The sequence below is a fragment of the Crocodylus porosus genome, unplaced genomic scaffold (assembly GCF_001723895.1).
Source record: "Crocodylus porosus isolate Cpor-Errol unplaced genomic scaffold, CroPor_comp1, whole genome shotgun sequence".
Lineage (NCBI taxonomy): Eukaryota > Metazoa > Chordata > Crocodylia > Crocodylidae > Crocodylus > Crocodylus porosus.
This window is the reverse complement of record NW_017728907.1, coordinates 57,269,218-57,283,795: the sequence shown is the minus strand read 5'-3', so window position 1 is coordinate 57,283,795 and position 14,578 is coordinate 57,269,218. Positions and strand designations below refer to the sequence as shown.

The 14,578-nt window shown below is 41.8% G+C and overlaps 1 protein-coding gene across 1 annotated transcript in view; it reads left to right on the top strand.

The window, feature by feature from the left end:
- The first annotated feature begins 6,175 nt into the window (after positions 1-6,175).
- DAB1 (DAB1, reelin adaptor protein) overlaps positions 6,176-14,578 on the top strand; it is a 771,943-nt gene continuing 763,540 nt past the window's right edge. The window contains exon 1 of the mRNA XM_019531498.1: positions 6,176-6,433. The gene's annotated coding sequence lies outside the window, so the exon portion shown is untranslated. The remainder of the gene's footprint in view (positions 6,434-14,578) is intronic.

Here is a 14,578-nt window from a genome sequence, read left to right as displayed (position 1 = left end):
TGGTGCTCTTTCCTGCCAAGGCAGGGGGTCGGACTAGATGATCTACCTAGGTCCCTTCCGACTCTAGCTACTATGAAACTATATACTCTATATACAGTATGCAAACACAAAACACAAATCACGACATATTTTTTGTAACAGAATTAAGATATGTTATAGTAGGTGTTTGACTTTTAGTGTATGAGTTGGGTTTTTTTTTCTGGTTCTAAGATGACAACCCAGAATAATTGCCCACCCCTGGGTTGGAGGGTGCTGGAAAAGTTGAGTGGAAAAAGTAAATAAATAAATAAAGTCCAGCTCAGCTTTTGAATGGGAGATGAAGATTACCAGAGAGTTGTACACAGCAGTCACGAAAAGTTGGTGATTGTAGAGCCGCAGCAGGGAGTGCCAGAACTGAAGTACTGCAAGTCTGCACCCAGCAGAAAGAAGAAGACAAAGCAAGTGCAGCTGACACGAGCGCTTTGCAGCTATGAGAAGAAGCCGTGAGATTAACCTGCCATTGATACCGGAGGACATTCGCCGTTCCAGACCTGGTTTCCTCTGCAAAACGTCCCAGGCAAAATTCTGATTCCAAGTGCGCAGGATGGAACTTAGATCTGAGAATCTGCTTCCCTTGTGCACGAAGGTGAATTCATAGTTTCATAGTTTCTAGGGTTGGAAGGGACCTGAACAGATCATCAAGTCCAACCCCCTGCCCTGGGCAGGAATGAGTGCTGGGATCATAATACCCCAGCCAGATATCTATCCAACCTCCTCTTGAATGTCTCTAAATGGTGGGTATGAAGGAGAGATCCGAGAGAAGGAGCGTGATCTTTTTAAAAAAAATGGCTTATTATTTTAGGGGACTTTTGTTAAAGTAACAATTTGAATGAACCTCCAAGATGACCCAAACAATAGCGAAGCGAAATAAACCTTGTGCTGCGTGGCTCCTGCTCCCCTGTTGTCTAGAGCACCATGGGCTGTGGCTGCTGGGTAATATTCAGACGAATCCTCTCCTCATTTCCATTTCAAACTCCATCTACTTTGTGATGAGTACAATCAGTTCCTCACTGCGGCTGTGCACTGTAGCATCTCTGCTCCCGCTGGCTCTCCTGAGGTTTGCCCCTTTGCATGCCCAGCTGTTTGTGGCACCGTGCAGCTCCCAGCTGACTTCCTGAGGCACAGTAAGCAATGGACTCCGGCTAAGGCCGTGTGAAGGTTTCTAATGTGTGCTGCTGCTCTGGAAACATTCAAGTGCTGCATTGTAAGGGGATGCTGTCAAAGGCACTTCTGTGGTTTTTTGCTTAGGATGTCTAAGTTTCCGAAGGAATTCGCGTGCTATTACTTAATACCTACCGATTTCATTTGTCTTTAGAAACATTAATTAACCCATTTGTTTTGGGGCAGGTAGGTAAATACGATCATGGCTATGGTATATACAGGCTGTCTTCCCCAAGGTGCCAAGTCGTCAGACTTGCAGCTGGCATCCGAATGCAAGTGGTCAAGGGCTCGGATGCTAAAATGTGACGATTTCAGTGCTGTAGTTTTGCTAAAAGGGGTGTCTCAAACTTGACTGCAGGGGTCCCAGACCCCCTGGGTTTCTCTCCTGTGCTATTTGCCCCAAAGGACAGATCAAGGTTTTAATTTTCATAGAGTTGATAGACAATTGGGCTGGAGGGGACCCTGGAGGATCATCAAGTCTAGCCTCCTGTCCCAAGGGCAGGAAGTCAGCAGGGATCATAGGATCCCAGCAAGATAAACATCCAAATGTGTCTTGAAGGTTGCTCTAGGATAGCTCCTACCCCAGCAAGCTTCAGCTCCTCTGCCCTTACACTGGAGGCTGCGGCTGCAGTGAGGGAATCTGCCCGCCCTAGGTGGCCGCCCTGTCGAGTTTTGGAAGAATTTTTAGGTCTCTCTTTCCACAGAGAGGGCTTGCCTGGAGTGCTGCCTATTTAGAAATCATTCCTTCTACTTATTAGTAAGAAGCCAAACAACAAAAAGATGTATTACGTAGGCGAAAAAGGTGAACATAAGCAAAACTGATGACAAAAAAGGAGAACAAGATAAGTTCCTTACTCTCTTACCTACCTACACTAGCATCTGACCTTCAGTGATCAGGATTCAGATGTTAGGTCTACAATGACTGTTTCAATTCCATAGTTTTACTAATAAGGGTATGTGTCATTTTGTCCCCTTTTTCTTTTTCAGATTCCTCTCTTGGCTCCTACCCTCCTGTCTGTAGGAGAAAAGTAAAACAATAACATCGTCCAAATGTCATATGGTAACAAAAGAGCTCGGCTTAATGAAAGGAAGAGAATTGATCTCAGACTTGCACAGTACAAGCATTTGAGTTAGTTCAAATCCTTCACCTGTCGCATGCTGGCTCAACAAGTTATGGGGTCCACTGGGACCAGACTGAAGAGAAGCTTATCACTTGACAAATCAGAGCCTTGGCCATACTGTGTCAAGAGTTCAATAAAAATTGAGATGCTTTCATGAAATTTTTCAGTTGCTGCACCACAGTTTCCAGGAAAAAACAGAAAATCCCCAACCACCTCTACTATTTGACTGAAGTCAGGAGGCCTTGGAAGAGGCAAGGAGGAGATCCACAGAGCCAGTCTATAGTAAAGTCAGGTTGAAATTTAAATGTTGAGAGAGACGTGAAGAATTCAAAAGACCTAACATAGCCTAAATTTTTATTTATAATATCCTGTTGCTTGCTGGAAATACAAATGTTTCCTGAGACCAACAGACCAGCATCAATTTTTTTTTTTTTTTTTTTACACCCTGATATAATAATATTTTGGAAAGAGGCATCTATCCATTTACTTCTGCGATCTCTGTGCTATATTCTGCATCTCTACTGTTTGTAAAAGTTTGCACTTACACTCCCCTGAGGTAAGAAATCATCATTACACCCACTTTACAGAAATGAAGTAAAGAGAGAGTGAGTGTAATTTCTACCCCTACCCCTAGAAGAGGGGAGAAGCGACTTGCCCAAGATCGTGTCACATGTGGGAGGAGGCTGTCCGGGCTGGGACCTAGTATCTTGAGTCCCACAAGACCATGGTTTTGGTTTAATCCATCATATAATCATCTAATAATTTTCTTACCAGGAAGCTAATTTGAGTAGCCCAAGCCTTCAAAAAGCCAAAACAAATTAACAAACCCCTCACCTCCTTTTGGACCTTCAAGTTTGGGTTCATCCTGTTCCTTACCTTTCCTCTGCATTATAACTTGAGCAAGGAGGAATATCTGATTCCTTCTATGGCGGTACCTCTGTAATTGCATTCTTCAGAAAGAGGTGGTAGGACTCAGAAAAGACCCAGCCTTCATCTTGTGAGAGAACATTTATTTCCATGAAATATCTCTTACCTTCCTTCCGCCCGAACCGAAAACACCAAAAAGAAATCAGATGGCATAAACACAATGTAAGAAGGGCAATCAAGGTATATTTCAATCACATAATCAATAAGACATTCGACAGCTTTATTTGTCCTTTATCACCCAGCAGTTAAGGGTAACAAAACCTCTGAGGCATCTGTTGTCAGCTGGTGCAAGGTATGCATCAAACGAAACCTATTAAGCAGGAAGAGCTATTACTCCTGTAATAAATGTGAGACAGGAGTACTGGTGAGAGATTGCACCTTTTTTCCTGACCTCAGTCACATGTGTTGGGTCCTGGTTATAAAAGGTTAACGCTGTGTCACATGAGATGCACCAGCATCTACTGAATTCAGCAACTATTAACACTTCCAAGAAGGTTAATGTTCACTTTTCTTTTTAAGGGGTACAGCAATCGCATGTGCTTTCAGGATCCTGCTTACAAAGAAATATGTAAAGCAGTGTAACTAAGATAATCTTTATATATTACAAGCGTAACATTTCTGAATAAGCAGAAACCTCCGATCTTCACTGTCTCGGTTGTGCCACTTTTTCAAACTCATCACTTACCCATAGATTGATTTTGTTCGCTAGTGGAGACGAGTTTTACCGTGCGTTACTCTGCATAGAAAGACTGTTTGGGGTGAATGGGGAAAAAATAGAAAATAATTCTATTTACGCAGTAAATTCCCTTTTCTGGTCTTTCTCACCCAACTGTTTGACCTACCTGCAGATGGAGGTGGATAGATTCATTGCAGGTCAGAGTTACCAAATGCAGTGCTTAGTATCAGCCTGTGGACAAGGAGGCAGCTCTGTGCCATTGCCACAAATAGTAACTCAGAGGTATATTGATTGCATCCTTTGTTTCCTGGAATGGATTTGCCCAAAAGTAAGAGCAGGAAGCTCTGATTTCTCTCCTGGTAAGCCACAGAGGCAGCAGAAATCCCACATAGATGTATTGTAAATAGAAAAGAACCCATCCAGTAAAAATAGAATAACACCATATATTTAGTGGGTCTTTGATCACAAAGAGTAAATCTGAATCTGGGATTTCTGCATCTTAAGGCATAAGCCTGTAGTACTGGAGCAGGAAGTCCCAGCTGTGTTAGCTGAGACTAGAAAAATGCTCCTTGGACTCTATCCATGGTCCAGATGCTACGAAAGGAGAGCAGCACCACTCTGTGTGGGCTTGGGTTACAAAGGACTCCTCATTCTTTGCAGCCAGCTACTGGTGCAGAATGCCCTAACATAAAGACCTGAATGATGCCCATGTTGCCACCATCAGGATGAAAGGTGACGCCTATCATTTCCCCTCAGTAACATCTAAAGTATGTACAGATGATCAAAAAGCCTGAGGCTGAATCGATTCAGTCTTTGCAGGTTAATGTAAGCTGCATAGAATGAACTGATAAGCAGGTGAACAGACATTCACTTTGGACTCCAAAACTGCAGCCACATGCCTGGCTAGAAGCCAAGGGGCACTAGAGCACAACTCCCTGCTCGGTTGGAGCAGACAGCTTGGACCAAGGGTAGCCTGCCCACCCTGTGAAGGGGTGGGGAGGGGGTTGCAGGGGAGGTGCTAGGCATTGTGGGATGCTGGGAGACTATGAGTTAACTTGAATCTGGAGGGGACCTGGGACAGAAGTTCAATAAAGTGATTTAACCTAAATCAGTTATGTCTGATACTACATCCACCCAGGTTCATCTTAAGCCAGTTTTGGCAATTTTATGTGCTCAGAACTTCTGTTGTGTCACAGGTTTGAACCCGTTTCTGATCACTTGTACTGGATTATGTGTAATTTCTGCCCCTACCCCTACAAGAGGGGAGAAGTGGATTAGGTTAATGGATGATGCAGGGGAAAAGAACAAAAAAGATTCTTTTAATGCTTGCTTGAAGTTAAGGAGGAGAGAAGGGAAAAAAAGACATGAGAGAAATTGTTGTTCCATTTTCCTGGCTCTCGGTGTATACAGATATCACAGTGATGAGCCCTAGATGGACAGGGCATTGCCATTATATGCCTGAAGGCAAGACCATGTGACAGAAGTGACTCATCTTTTCTCCCTCTGTGCTGGTTAAAATTTCCTTTTGTTGTAAAATCTGCAAAATGGCCCAAAATGCAAGAATAGAAATAATAATATGTTCCTTTTATACAGCTGTGGCTGTAAAAAAATGGGAGAGGAGCAAGCGGTATGAAGCAGCTCGCCATGGGGTGCCCTGGATGTGTGGTGCTATCCTTGATAGTCTCTGGACCTATTAAAGTCCAAATTCTCCATCCAGGAAAAGCACACACCAACTGCAGACGTTTCCTCAGTCTGATGAAGGGTATTGACACTCGAAAGCTTGCTAAGAAGAATTTTTCCAACTATTTGAGTTGATCTAATAAAAGATATCAGACTTGCCCAAAGAATGCTTGTCCCCCCATGTATTTGCATTCAAGTACCACTGCAGGTGGTGGGGGGGGGCAGTGGTTGTGAGTGCAGAACTTGTCTCTAAGTGATGAACTGATTTCCCCCGGTTCCCTTGGGTGATCTCTGATATTTTTAGGTAACTGGTTCTAATGGAGGGTGTAAATGCACTGTCCAGGGAGCTGCATGTTTGTTTGTCGCTCCTGCTGAGACGCAAACGGTCTGCTGATGAGACGGAGACCAAGGGAATGATTAAGAACATGCACAGACATTTATAACTGAGCAGCAAAGCAAAGTACACAGTTCATACACTAGGTGGGGAAATGCTGCAGGGGACCAGTATTAGGAGGAATGTGGTAGTGATGTATAAGGTATGAACGATGTGGCCTGCAGAGTACCAGCACTGCCTCTGCTGCTGTTGCTTCTGCTGCTGCTGCTGTGATTGAGGTGCTCTCACTGAACTGAAACTGCTGAGGATTTTCTCACTAGGATACTCATTTCCAAGTCTTCTTTTTGAGGGATCTACTGCTCACTGGCAGACATACCCAGACCCCCCTGAAACCAGAACTGACAATATACCGTGGGAACAAAAGGGGGGGGACAAGCATTTTTCTGCAACAAGAGGATGAGTGGGGGGCTGGTGAGGGAGCAGCACTGGCTCAAGGTAGGAGAAGGTATTTCATTTGATTGCAGTAACGAAGGGATGGGGGCTAGGGGGAGGAGGTCTAGGAAGGATCCTGTGTCTCGTCATTGCTTAATTTCTCATGGTGTCTTTTTCCCCCATGCTTTCCCTGTCTGCATTTTATGTCTGGCCCCTGTACCGTTTTAGCATCCTCTGGCATGAGACCTGTTCTTGGGGAGATCCTGTTGGGATGGATCTGCTCATACACCGCAAAGGACCGGTTGTTATTTTTTAATTCTAAAATTGGTGGGGGAATACAGCAGAGCCTTGATCAGAAAGGTTTTGCTGGAAGCAATGTGCATAATGTAGCATCTCATTAGTGCATTTGCCAATTACACTTGTGTGCCTGATTCCTGTTAAGTTGGATTTGGGGAGGGGGAATAATGTCTAGATAGTCCTGGACTTTTAACTCAAAGTTTTCGTTTTTCACTCGATCTGTCGAAACGGGAGTGATCGTCACAGAGCTGTTTGTGATCAGTGCAAGTTCTATTCAGAGAGGATGATTACAGGGAGGAAGCAAGGGTCTGAATGCCTGGCATCTCTCCCCTGCCTTTTCCAGCAGGGCTAAGGCACAAGGAAATGTACATTTTATTACACAAACGTGGAAATGCAGAATCTGTGTCTGCTGGAAGGACCCTCTGTGTTGTCATGTTCAAAATAATTTAACTCTTCCATAGCCGGACAGCAGGAACTTACTTAGGATTGCAATGATTGTTCTCAGGATCGTAGTGGGAAGAATTACTGGAGATGTTGATTTCCTGATTTTGAGACGACTCTAACGTGGTTTTTTTTCGACCAACCTGTGCCTGCACGTTCCAAAAGGAGCAACCAAAGCCAGCTGTCTCCGAACGGTTTAATGCTTGCACCTAAATAAATATTTTGCTGCCCTTCAGACTGCTTCTTGATGCCTCCTTAAAATTTCGATGATTAATCAATTAGGCTAGTGGCCAATTAGCCATAACCTTGTAGGAAAATAATTATGCACGGATTTATGGGATTTGACTAGTGATGTGATACAGCATACACCTAGATTTTAATAGCTCTTTCCTAATGGGTGCAGATACAGTGTGCTTTCCTTAATTTTAGAGCAAAAATCAAAGTGAGATGACAAGGGACAATTTTTTTTTTTTTTTTTTTTTTTTTTTTGGCAGTGAAATAATTCATATACTGTGTTGCTGTGTATGCATGTGCACAGACAATATACAGTAATTTTATAGCAAAAGGGAAGAAAATGAGCAGGAAGCTATTTTCTTGTCTGTCATGAAACATTTTCCTCCCTTTAAATATTCTCTTTTTAATGTCCCGGCTTGCTTTTGATTATCTAGTTTGGACAAATGAATTTTATTTCAGTGCCCTAGGAGTCTCATAAGAGGAGGTTACAGTGTTATGCCTTTGAGGACAGTCATTTTAACTGATCTTATTAAACAACACCATTATTAAATGAGTACAAATTGAAGCAAATGTGTTTTTCAGTGCTCACAAGTTCTGCTTCTGAGCTAAATTTTCCTTTTATGACTAGAGAGGTTTTTGCACTGCAGTATTACAATACAGCCATATTAAAAAGGTCCTTGGAGCAAATAACCCTCCAACACTGCAGCTTCATCTTCAGTGGACTTAAGTGAATCTGGGGGGGGAATAATAACATTGGATTTAGACAATCTAGGCTGAATGTGTTTTTAATTTTATTCTTAAGCTCCTCATAGCTCTTTATGCTGGGGAAAATCTAAAAACCAGAGCTAACAAGTTAAGGAAAAATATTGTAATTCATATTAGTCTTTTTGGCAACAGGTCTTTTACCTTTTTTTTTTTTTTTTTTTTTAAAAAAAAAAAAGAAGATTGGCAGTAAAGTTCTGTGCTTGAATATATTTCCTTAGCTAAGTGGAGTGTAGCTTCTGCTCCTCTAATGAGCAGTCACATATGATACCATCATTTTCTTCTTTGTACTGTTTACTGTCTAATGTCTTGTGTTTCTGTGATGTAATAAGGCATTTTAAAAAAAAAAAAAAAAAAAGGAAACTGCAGATAAAAGATTACCGATGTGGTATTGTACTAGCAATTTCCGACCTATTAAACGTTATTCTGAGGTATCCTACATCGTGTATGGTGCTTTCACTGAGATGTAATGCTGGAATCAGTTATGATGGGCAAGTGCGTGTTTGACAGCAGTCTCTCACTAAATCCAGGGCTCACAATTTAGAGGTGCGAGGAACAGATACAGAACTAAGCTGATTGTCACTCGGTGCCAATATGTGATGCTATATAATGTTATGTTTTGGGGACAGGGAAGGCAGTTGCTTGCTTTTCTGTATTTGCAGCTCTCCTTTAATGTTTAATTAACAAATGCCTGCTTTTATTTTAATAAAAGGTATACGTTGCAGAGGGGAGGGCAGGAAGGGAGTGAGATCTGGTTGGTCTAAACAAGAAACAGAAGTCTCATCCAGCTTACTGCCTGGAGTACAGCTTTGGTCTGATCAGTCAAGCGCTTATGAAACGAGCATTGCTGCCCATCCAGCCTCTGAGTCCAGCACCTCTCATTGACTGGAGAATGGCATTGCTTAGCGGGACTCATAGGGCAATACCTCTTTGACTGAGGAAGGTTTATTGAGGAGTAGTACAAAGTGCTTTGTCATTTTGTCTATGTAACGATCACTTGTAGCAAAACTAGGTGAGAATTAAAATACTGCCTTTGTAAAATCAAGGGGGCATATATTTGTTGGGGGGGGGGGAACCCTTCTATTTTTAGATGGCTGATCTGAGACTCCATTGGTGCCAGTAAAGCAACATTTCTTGTAACTTGTTTGCCAGAATGCTCTTGGAGTATAGAGTAATTCTAGCATCTACATTCCCGATAAAGTAGTTAAAAAAATTAAACGGGGAAGGGAAGAAGACTAAAAGGTGTATATCTTTGTCATATCTTCTTCAGGCTACTGATGAAATGGAACGGTTAAAGAAATAATGCAGATTTTGGAAATGCTTGTTCCTTGACCAAACTTTGTATCAGTTTATTGTGCCTGTATGTACTGCTGTTTGAAAATCACTTTTTGGTAAAGGAAGAACTGACATCTTCATGTGTTGCAACTACCTTGCACTTCACTGGTGGACCAGAATTGCCATGTACCAGATCCTTCCTTCAGCCGGAGGAGCGGATACAGGCCATCCTGATTCCACGCTGTTAAGACTGATGGCAGCCAACCAAGATGAGAGCAGCTTGATGGAGGCTTTAATTAGTGTTAGTCCAGCCAGGCCAAGAAGAAAGAACAAAAACTTGGCTTGGGCAGCCCATTACCAATACCTAAAGATTACTTTTGGGTCTTCAAGTTTCTTCACAGATCTTTTGCCTGGATTTCCTAGCACTCTCCTCTGCCACTATCACCCTTTCTTTGACAGTCTTGTATTCCCACCCTCATCCCAGGCTTCGACTAATTAATTGCAGCAGTAGAGAAGTCTGTATGTACCAATGACAGAGTATGGTATGACAGATATTGTGTCATCTGCCTCCTATGATTTCTCAAAAGAACATATCCTGGAGATGGCTAATGGTGACCTTTTCAGGAGAACCTCTTTATATTGAATTAATTTCTGAGGACGGGGAAAAATATATTCGAAAAGGCAAAACGGTATATGGTAAAAAATGATGGTTGCTATGTTAATTGTAGTGTTTCCATACCAGCCACATCTCAACTCTCTTTTTTGGGTGTTTCTTCAGGATTTTGTCCTCAGGGTTTTCTCTAGGACCCTAGGGGTGCAAATGCAGTGGACAACATACTTACTGGTCTTGCCCTCACACATGGTGCCAAAACAGACTGGAGAGAAATAGACTATCCTGAAACGTCCAAAAGACCCATTTCTAATTGTTGTCCAGATGTTTTTTAAAGAGACCATAGAAGGGCTATATCCTTGAAGGCAGCCTGGCTAACAGTGGGGAAATAGCTCTTCAAACAACGTCAGCTTTGTTTCAAAACAGTGGAGACAGAAATCAGCATGGCATTGCTGGTGTTGGGGTCATTCAGCAGGCTTTTTCAGTTTCCTTGGCAGGCTAGAATTCCCCATCTTTTCCCATTTCTTCTGGTGGCTACTGCCCCTTGCTGACCACAGTCCTTTGGGCCAGAGCATTTCATTCTATTTGTCTATAAAGTGTCTTACATGTTTAGTGTCAGTCTTATAATAAAACATTAGAAAATTTATTTCTGGTTTAGAGCCATTAGTTTAATTGAAGTGAGCAAAGTTCAAGCAGATCTAGGCTCCTCATGAAAACAGCATGAAGATTTTGCAAGATGGTGCGATTCAAGGTTTGCTCTTTCTGATATCCGTATCTCGCATTTTGGGGCCTTGTCTAAGTGCGCATTACGTGTAGCATCTTTGACATCTGCTGCACCCAGACAGGAGAAGATAGATTAATGAGACATTGGCCAAGTGGCATAAATCAGTGAAGTCAATGCAGATGCATCCATATACTCCAGCTGTGGATGTGGCCCATCTTTTTTTATTCATCTGAGACGAAGCAGAAATTCCAACTCTTGACCTCCAGTACTTCCCAAGAAGTCTCATTTCAATCAGTGGTTTTCTCACTGGAAAGTATAGTACTCCTCCATATGAAGTTAGGGTATCAGAATCTGACCCTCTGTGCATTTGCTTCAGGAGATAGATAGGTAGATAGATAGACATATATATGCAGGGATTGCCCATAATTGAAATTCATGCACCTTTGGAGCAGAGCACAGCAGTCATTCTGGGCTAGCAACGTTGTACAGGAGCAGTTTGGGGAAGAGAAATGAAGAAAAACTAATCCAGTGACGTCATAGGGAGAGTTTTAGGAAGCAGAATGTAATTACCCAAGTTGAATGTTGGCCAGGACATGTTAGTTAACATTTTCACTCTTGGAAAAATTGCTGTGGGGTTTTTAATGATGACGAATGGTCAGGACTCCGTTTTACATCTCATCTGAAAGCCTGAGCTAATGGTGGAGTGAATGCTTTGCTCCCCTCAGAACATGTTGCTTTGATCGATGTGCACTCCACCTTAAGGGCCCAAGACACTCCCGATATACATGACATACATCACTGAGTATCCAGGAGCTTTCTTCATCCTGCTCTGCTCGTCTAAAAGGAAATCTAAACTCTTATCTTGATTGGATGATGATTTATTTTCTTAATTTCCTTTTTTAAATGGTTATGTGAAAGGCCCCTTTCCAACTTCTAGTTGCATCATGTTGCACATGTAAAGACTCATGTTTAGCAGTAGTTGCGTGTAACACTGAATTGTTTCAGTCTCAGTTATCATTGTTGAGTATCATGCAGTGACTCGGGACACCTTTGTAATTCCCAAATAGTCTTTGCAGTTCATTGTGTCAGTGAATAAACATCATTGCATTTGCGCATTTCAGTGACTAATGTGGCCCTTTTTTGCAAAAACAGATGTTGTGGCTAAAGTCCAATTTGGACAACTACATCATTCCTACTTAAATTCCCCCTTGATTTTTAGCTGGATGAGGTATACTTCTGTTGTCTTCCCTAAACTCTGGTGTAGTGGTTCTGTGTAGTCAGAGTTTCTCATTTATACCACGGTCCATTGATGCATTTCATTGGCCAGTGAAATTATGGTCTATTTATTGTCAAGTATCTTTTGAGGCCAAAAGCCCTCTTTAAGCGGTGTTAGTAAACAAAATCGGGAGTGAATATATTTTAAATAAGGCTTTTCTTTCTCTGTAGTAACAAACCTTTTTAACCTATTTTAACTTACTCCCTTGCCTTCCACCTTGAACGTAGAAAATTCCATTTAACATAATGGTATAAATTATACATAAACTTCCTACATCTTTAATTTTCTACAAAAGCAGGCGTTCTTACCCACACGAGTTGACCTTAGAATTTACTGATGTTCACGGTAGAAAATAGGCACACTCTTCTTGGCCTGGGTTTATTCCCAGGGAGTGAGAGAGAGGACACTAATTGTGTGATGGTATGAGGATTGTATGAAGGTTTGAGTATGCTGCACTGTTTATAATTCATTCAGAAGTACTGGTTTAAAAATTTAGCGTAACCCCACCTTTCAGTCCATTTTCTAAACCCTTTTTTGAAAATTTTTGAAACAAGGATAAACAGCGAGAGAAGGAAATAGACCTGCATCCTGTTTTAATACATAACTTTTTATTAGCAATGGAATAACTGGCTTCATTTCCTTTTTATTAGAGGAAAATCGCTTCCAGGGACCAGGTGTCCCCAAGGAAACTATTGCAGCTAATTTTGAAAAGGAGAAGCTTTAATGCAAATATTCCAATTCTAATACACCTTTCTCATTTATAAGTAGGTGCTACGTATGGTGCAGCCATAGCAATTTAATAGTGGTGCAGCTATAGCAATTTAATAGTGGTGCAGCTGATAGATATAGCAATTTAATAGTGGTGCAGCTGTTACAAGATGATCCAGCATAACTGCTACTACCTGTCCACTCCTATACCTGCATAAATGAGCTAAACTGCTGTAACTTTAAACATCTTTTATTCAGATTAGAGGAAGGCAACCCATAACAGTTGAATTGGAAAAGACGAGGAACACTTCTGCATGGCAAGTCCCCTCCCTACTTTTAAGATGGTTTGAAGTTGCATCTGTCCCCTGCCGTAGAGGATTTAAAAGATGACCCTAACATTTCTCCCCAAGGATTAATATTCTTCCCCACTACACGTTTTTTTATCTTTCTGCTACTGGCTTGGTTGTAACCCAAGTGATAACATTGGTGCCACTAAATTAAAACACTGTTTCAAAGCCAACAGCATGTTTATAAAGTGAATGGTATTGCTGAATATTTAACTGTGTCTTCATTACATTATTGAGTGCTTATGTTTTGGGGGGCTATGTGGGTTGTTTTAGCTCTTGTTCTTTCTCCTTGCAGTCCTCATGACTTGAGCCTCATTAGCCCAACAGGAAAGAACGTGATGGACTACTCAAATCTCTTACAACCAACCTCCAGTTCCTTCTCCAGGAGAGGTTGGGAGTGGAGAGGGGGAAGAATATTAGTATACGTGGAAGAGACCCCTTCGATCTAAGGAGCTGGAAATGTTGGCGCTCTGAAGGACAGACTAACAGCCAAATATAACAACCTGTGATCATATGGGTGACAGAAAACTGCTTTTTCTACACGTGTTTAAGGCCAGTTTTTTATCTGTCATTAAATAAAGTGGATGGGCTTAGAGACTTCACGTGTAACTAAAGTGCCCGTTCCATCTGTTTCTCTGTGGCTTGACCCACAGAACAACAACAACAAATGCTTCTGCTGCTTGGGAGAAGCTGATGTATATATTATATTGGCCAGGTGTGATCGGTGACATTTTCTGCCTCGTCTGGGCATTATGCTGTCATGCAGCTCAGCAGGCCAGGGATCATTTTGCATTAATAGAGTCTTTGGGAATAAAGCAAGGGAAGAGTATGGATGGAAGCTGTTGTTAAGCCGAGTAATTTATAGAGCAGCCCATCCAATATAAGAAGGATTGTGAGGGATATGGCTTCAAACATTGTTTTTCAGTATTTTTGCTATTTCAACTGTGATCTAGTTTAATAATGTTCTATCCTTTTTTTAATACTTCTGTATTCATTACGTTTTCTTCAAACTCGAGTAGTTGACTGCAAACCAAATAGAAATTAGGATGAAGGCCACATACTCCTTGTGGTGAACTGAACCTACAAACGTGTTCTTATGATGGGTTTCCAACAGGCAATTTGACTACTCTGGAGCAGTGTTTCTCAACCTTTTAAGTAATAAGTACCCCCTAACTTATTAAAATTTTCAAAAGTAACCCAACACTCAATTTTCCAGGGGATTTTATATTTACAGACTAACGTGTGCCATACGTTGGAAGGGCTGTGTATATAAGGCTGTGATATGACAGATGTATGATCTGGTGTGGGTCGGGTTGCCACTTTTTACACCAGGGTGCACAACTCAAGTATGTACCTGAGCTAGAGGTGATGTTGGCCAAAGCTAGGAGGGCTGAAACCAGGGCCGTGCAAAACGTGACACACCAAATTATTACTGGGGAATTTAAAGTGCCATGTGATGTATGACAAAATTTTTTGCCATAGTTTTGAGAGGAGGAAGGGGCAAGAGAGAGGAAAAGAGGTTGAGAGAGAGAAA